Source organism: Pollachius pollachius, assembly GCF_949987615.1.
Source record: "Pollachius pollachius genome assembly, chromosome: 17".
Taxonomy (NCBI): domain Eukaryota; kingdom Metazoa; phylum Chordata; class Actinopteri; order Gadiformes; family Gadidae; genus Pollachius; species Pollachius pollachius.
Window position 1 is genome coordinate 13,096,834 of NC_136950.1, and position 7,964 is coordinate 13,104,797.

Here is a 7,964-nt window from a genome sequence, read left to right on the forward strand (position 1 = left end):
TCTTCTCTCTCTCTCTCTCTCTCTCTCTCTCTCTCTCTCTCTCTCTCCATCTCTCACCCTCTCTCTCTCTCTGCAGGTAGACTGGCCACAGCGATCAGAGAAGGTGAGTTTGATGCACGGGTCAGCGCGGCCCTACCGCCTCACCCCACTGTCTCACCCTCCCCACCCCCCCAAACCCCCGAGCCCACCCCCCCAAACGCCGCCCGGGTCGCCTGGCCGGTTACAGTAATGAGGGGCTGTCTGTGCCGTCAACTGCCAGTCGCTTCCAAAACAAAGGAGCCCACTTAAGGAGAAATGTATATTATTTCCCTCCCTGAATCAGTTTTGGGGGATGTTGTGTTATTATTACGGGGCGGGGAGGCGGCCTAGTTGCCGTCGGTGATGATTTGTGTCAACTTAGCTCTACGGCTGCCATTCCAAAACGTCAGTTTCGGTTCAGATAACTACTTAAATCCTGCGTTGATGCGTTGAAGCTCCATTGTGTTGATTGTTAAGCGTGTTGACTGACAGGCTCGGCTTTTAGCGAGGTTCATTACAGTTACTTTACTACAAAGACAGCATCGCAATACGTGTTTGTATGCTTGTCTTAGCATCTATCTGCCTCTCTTTCTCTTTCTCTGTTTGCCTGTGATGTCATCTTCCCCTTCCCCATGTGCCCTCTATATTGAATACCAAGTGACGGAAACAACAGAAGCAAAGAACGACTGATTGCTCTAAAGATACTGGTATCCTCTGAGCCAAAGGAAAAAAAGAGCTCCGACTTTATCTGGGAATTATTTAATGACTGACAATGCCCGAAATAGCTGGAGCCTTGCGGTTAAGTGTTTCCAGGAAGAGAGTTGACATCCGTGCGATACTCATCGCCCCTCTTCTTCTGCCTAAGTGGATAATGCCGATAGGAAATTAACAGAGGGACCCAAACCGCAGTGCACATGGCTTTGTTTTTTAAGGTCTTTCCCTTTGGTCCCAATACCCCTCTCCCCCAGAGGCCTGACACAGTAATCACATTACTGTACATTTAACACAAGTGGAAGTCATTCATAACTTCTCGAAAAACTTCCACGGCACGCCTCTCGCTTTCCCTTTACTTCCCCGGCCTCCGTCTGTCCACGCGTTTGTCTGTCTCTCTGTGTTTTCCTCGGTCTGCGACGGCGTCGGCCTCACTCGCTTGCATTCATTCCCTCGATTGTTAAAAGATAAAGCAAACAGAGTAATGACTTGTTGTGAGAAAGTGACGGCGCGTTGTCAATTCTCTCCCTGAGTTATGAGCTGAAGGCTGCGTTACACGAGAGCAGAACAGGGCCGGGTCCAGATGCCAGAGAATTTAAAGCGCCATAACTTCTTATTCCATAACACCGTGCGCAATGCGCTCAATGTTTTCCCGCAGACCCTTGCCAAAAACCGCAACAATATGTTCAACCGGTTTGTTTTTTGTTGTTGTAAAATGTAAGACTTAAATGCATGACATGAGTGGAGCATGGCGGCCGCACAGCTGGAGAGGACTGGGTTTGATCCCCAGCTGTGGTCTTGTCACAGATGAGTGTTGCATGTGTTTCCTGTGGTTACGTGGGCATTCTCAGGGTGCTTGGGTTTCCTCCCTTCCTCTTCTCACACACGGATGGATGAAAGGATAGATGGAGGGATGAGAGTCTAGGTGGAGGATGAAATGGATGGGAAGATGGATGGATGACAGGATAGATGGAGGGATGCGAGGGTAGGTGGAGGAATGACAGAGTGGTTGGATGACGGAATGTCAGGGTGGATGGATGGATGAAAGAATAGGTCGATGAATGGATGAATGGTTGGAAGATGAGATAAATTGACATGAACGATATCAATAGCATGTATTCAAAGTAAATAGGGTTTCAATTTGAATATTTTTTAAATCAAAACCACAAAAGAAAACGGAAAAGACAAAAAAACATAATGGATGAATCAAAAAAAGAAAAAAATGTTTCGCTCTTTATTTGGATTCCGTTCAGCAAACAATTTGCAGCGGCTCGCCCAGGGTACTTTTGGTGAACATCAATAGGTCTTGTTGTGATTATTCAGATTGCGGTGGTGGGGTAACTCTACCACAGAATAAATTGCAGTGCCTTGCCCCGGAGCCGAGGCAACCGGCCCTGCCACCGCCTTCAGGGCATTGGTCCCGAATCAAACAAGAGGGCATCTGGGAGCAGGCTGGGTAACCTGCAACAGCATAATGAATACACACACACACACACACACACACACTCAGACACACACAAACAGACACACACACAGATCCACATGCACACACACTGCACATACACTGCACAGACCGCATACAGCACACACTATTTCGACTATTTACACAATCCCACAACACACACACACACACACACACACACACACACACACACACACACACACACACACACACACACACACACACGCACATAAAGCACAAATTTAGACACATATCTGTGCAATATATACTCTCCTTCTATCTCTCCGGCTAACTAACCGTCTCCCTCTCTGCTTGTCTCTCCGCCTGTCCTTCTGTCTGTCTGTCTGTCCGTCTGTCTCTCTCTGTGCCTGTCTGTCTGACTGTCTGTGGCTGGTGTTTGTAATGAGGCTGACATTGACCCTGATTGTGTCCACAGTAAAAGGAGGGCTCATCAGTGCCGGGTCATTACACAGCTAAACTGCAGTGTCACACAGAGGAGGGTTGCTGGAGAGATGACGGCCTTCTCATTCCCCCTCACGGACCCCAACCACCTCATCCCCACCTCACCCCCACCCCACCCTCTACAGTCTCTCCATGGCCCTCACCTTGAGTACTCTCTGCAACTGTCCTTCCCTTGAGTTGCTGTAACTGTTTTGATGCTTGTGCTGGTTGTTTATTTGTTTATAGTCCTATACCGCCCACATGCTGCATGCTTTGGGGGTCAAGCATCTCTTTCTGAATCAAAGTAGTTGTAGATTTGATGGCCATTGATGTGTTTTTACTGACTGCGAGTCGTCACACTTTGTGTCGCCCACACACACATTCACTGAGTTCCCTTTATGGCCGTAGCTTGTCTCGTTAAGTTTCTTAAAATCCTGGTCTTGTTTCTAAGGTTATCCAGAATAAATCAAGGCTGTTTAAGATTAGCATTGGCAAATTATTCATGAAGCCAAGGTTTCCTGGCTGAGAATAGCACACTGGGGGACATGTCACAAACCATCCGAGTTGAATGTGTACACACACAATTAAACACACACCGCAGTGTAAAACATACACATGCAGACATTCACACTGTGTAATTTATAATTAATGTATATATATGGGTACCAATGTCAGTTGAATCAGATGAGAGCACCACTGAGAGGTTTGAATTGTGTTCATGCATTAACACACACACACACACACACACACACACACACACACACACACACACACACACACACACACACACACGCACACACACACACAAACACACACACACATAGACAAACACAAATAAACACACACATATTCAAAGAAGAACAAACACAGGTTTGAATTGTGTTCATGCATTAACACACACACACACACACACACACACACACACACACACACACACACACACACACACACACCTTTAATTCTCAATAAATGCTAAAAAAAAAAGTAAGGAAACAAAGTCAGAAATAAAAAACAATATATAAAAAGGACAAATAGGTTAACAGAGAATGGAAAGATGGAAGGATGAACGAAAGGAAAGATGGTAGGGAGGAAGAAAGGAAGAACAGTCCCAACCAAAATCCATGAACAACAAAGGGTGGTCAGTGTTTGGGACTCAGCAGATTACTGGAACAGTTCTCCAGTGCGGCCGGGGGAGGTCAGAGGCCTGGTGAGGAGAACATGGTGTGAGGACCTAGGAGAGGACATCCGTTCAGTGGTGATTCGACCCCAACCACCGTGTACATAATAGTTTCCAGGACCGGGTCCCATTGGACAATTGGGTCCACTTTCCAATTTCCACTTTACGGCTTGAAAAGAAAAACAGAGAGAAAGGGAAAACAGCACTTTGCGAACCTCACTTTGGACTCATTTAGATGACGATGACAGAGACGTAACCAAGAGCTGAAACAACACAGGGATCAACAGACGGAGGGTTGGTAAAGGTTTGCACGCCACCCATTAATTCGGTAATGTAATGGAGGATGTTTCATAGTAAACGGAGATGGCCTCTGTATTATGGCTGTTATGACTCTCCCTCCCTACGTAAATGATAAGTTGCACTGCCAGATTGGATCTTGTACCACTCTCTCTCTCTCTCTCTCTGCCTCTCTCCCGCTTTCACCCAATATTTGCTTCCTCCCTCGCTCTTTGTACATCAGATAGGATTATTAAAAAGAAGGACATGTGCAAACAAAGAACACTGCCCCAACAACTAGGGCCATAGCCAGAGGTAACGGCCACCAGCACACCAGGTGAAACCGGAGGCAAAGTTTCCACAATTCGAGATTTGAGATGTTCAACGTTGATAGGCCCAAAACGAGCAGGGACTCCATATCAGCCCATATCCGGAACCATTTAAGTAATAACTGGGCCTGTCTCTCAGTTGGTTGCACACACACACACGTACACACGCACAAACGTACACACACACACACACACACACACACACACAAACACAGACACACAAACAGAGACATAGGCATAGCCTGCATACATTTGTACCTGCACACTTACACAACACACAGGAAAATGCATACATGCACAGACACACACACACACACACACACATAAACACACACACACATACACACATACAAACACACACACACACACACACAACACATCCACTCTTATTCAATCACACGCATAAAAAAACCTCAAAAGTACCTACATGATATTACCGGTCCTGTCCTCTCTCTTTTTTACCCTTTAATTCCTCCGATAAACAGACTTTTCTCTGATCCTGTCATCCTGCGTTATCTGGGCTGTCCCTTGGCCAGTCGGCCGCTCTGGAGCCGATTAGGCCCCCTAAATGTCACAATTGCTGCATGTTATTAAGTTAATTAGAAATCTGTGTGTACTTGGTAGAGGACACGGACGAGAGAGATAGAGGGAGAGAGAGAGAGAGAGAGAGAGAGAACGAGGGAGAGAGAGAGAGACAGCAAGAGAGAGAGAGAACAAGAGAGAGAGAGAGAGAGAGAGAGAGAGAGAGAGAGAGATAGGTGGAGGGTGGTGGGGGGGTGCCTGGTTCAGAACACCGAGGGACGCTGACAGCTTCTGCGGGGTTCCAGCCTAGTCACAGAGAAGCCACGGACACATGGAGACCGCTGAACGGCGATGTACACAACTGGACATGTGCTGAAAGGAATAATATGAATTTAGATCTTTTTCAGTCCTACAAATATATATGGTTGATGTAAATTAACACATATGCTGGAATATTAACATAAACGGATAGATCGATGAAACACAAACTCCAAAAAATACAAGCAAATACTTGCATGTTGTTATATACTCACACAGTGATATGAGAAAGTATTTTGTGGCAAATTTAATATATAATACGAAATTATATATGAAACAACCATGAAATGTCATCTTCATCTTCCTCACATTATGTTTGATATCCACAAAACCGATTCCTCCCATAGAGGCTTCAATTACCGCCGTCCACTGAGAAGTGTCTCAGACAGAGTATCCCCGCGCAGACACTTCAAACTGTGTCCTTAATCACTTTATTACGCAAATGCGACACAAAAAAATCAAAGGAGCTCTCTCAACTGACGTGACGGCTGAGAGAAAGAGCTAAGCGGTATGCTAAAGATATTTTCTTTGCGATGAGCGAGCAGACCACCTTTTATCTCAAGAAATCCCAATGTTCTACTACTCTTCTTATCATCGTCCCAAATGTGCATTAAATCAAGTACGATTGCAAATGCCGTGCTGTGGTCCACAGAGTACCTCCAGCCTGTTTCCAACCTCATGGTTTCTTTCAATGCAACATCTGTGTTCAGACACAGTTAGTCCAGAGCGTGAATGGTAAGGATGGCTTCTGGGGATCCGACCCAGAGAAACAGCTTTCTGTTGGCTTGTTTTAATGTGCTAATGGGCAACGGCAGACAATGTGGATGTTGGATTTGGGAACAATATAGAAGCACTCGCTGTTAAGTGCTACCTAAGTGCTACTATTAATACATTTAATTCATTTCCACTGCTTTTTATAGCGATGGATCTGAGGGGAATGTGATTAATCCATATCACGATTTAGCTAGTTAGTTAGTTATCCTTCATGAGATAAGATACAGTGTACTTTTTAAATGCTATGTGAAAAACATGGGAAATGTAAGCCGTAAACAATTTAGGAAAATTGAGGATGTGATCCAGCAGTCCAAAAATTCAGGAGTAGGCGTTGGCTAAATCTCATTGACTTTGCTAGGGTTTGGTATTCAAGTGTAACTCGAAAATGAGTCCCTAGTAACTATGATTAACTATGCCACATCTGTGTTTATTGACTAGCTATGTTCTATAGGTAATAGGCTAACTATACTTATCCTAATTGTAATATTAATACTAATAATACTAACTACTACTACTACTACTGCTACTGCTACTACTAATGCTCTACAGCCGAAATAGAAAACTCAAGATAGGTCCTTTAAGACAAAATAATATTAGAAACCTCACTTTGCTCATTGATTTCTGGATAACTCTCAATGATTTGAAACAGCCAGGGCATAACTTCCCAGCTTCCTCTTTCCTCTTTCTTCAGTCACTAAATGTGAGGATAGAGTTGTTTTTAGACAAGCATGCACATATATCCCGCCTACTTCACTCTCTTCATTGAGATATGAAGATGTCTCATTTCACACTTGGTTCAGCCTAACTGTGGCCATCTTGGGAAGATGTGCAAAGATTTTTTCTTTTTCACTATTCTTCTCCTACTTTCAAAAACCTTTGCCATGCTTTCCATCCCTCTTCCAGAACCTCACCCGTATCCCAGCAGCGCTTCAAAAAACAAAGCAAAAAATCTCCCGGATCAATACGGCATGCGGGTTTTATACTAATCGATTAGGACAGAACAGAGAGAGGCTTGGCCTGAGAGCCGGACCGAACCGACCCCTTCGCGTTTCGCAGCGATTGTCCATTACAGGGCCATTTCATGGTGCTCGTCACTTTGCAAGCTTCTGTCTCTCATACGGCGAACGCTGCAGTGATGGAGGGAAAAAAGGCCCCGAGGACAGAGCGTCTACTCAGAAAGCAGCAGCAGCAGCAACAGCAGAGCTACGATGTTGTCATGCTAGTTGCCCATGATTTGCCTTGTCTTTGAGATTCAAGACTTGGGGAAAAATGGGAAATGTGTTTCGCAGTGCACTTGGGCGCACGGGTTGGATGGGGTTGGTGTCGTTTTCGTAGCAGAGGGAAGAGTCGGCCTATTATGTGAGAGAACAGTTTTAAAGTTCAGGTTTAATCGGCTCTTAAAGGAGTGTCTTTGTTGCGTCAATCTAAGTTTTATTTTTGGGAATTCTTTTGTTATCGATTTTCAGAAAAGTTTTTATTTAAATTGTTTTTTTGTCCACAGACACAGACAGCTTATAAAGTAGGCTACGAAATTGCACTGCACCAGTTCACACCGGTTGACATTAGTGATGTCACGGTTCATACATTTCCACATTTTATCTAGATATTTTTTACCAAGGAAACAGAAAGCAATAAATCCTCAACACACTATTGTCTGTTGACTACGGACCGGAGGTGAATTATTAACCCTACAAACAAAAAGTATGTAAAGTATCCAGACCATCTCAAGTAAATTCTGCCATTCTTTCCATACCAAACAGAGGGCCTTTGGGCATAGCAATAGCCATACATTATATTAACACACACACAGACACACACACACACATACACACACACAGACGCACACACATACACTAAGACACACACACATACACAGGGATGATATTGCTCCATTTCACACACCACGCACATAGCTCCACGGATATAACCTACAATG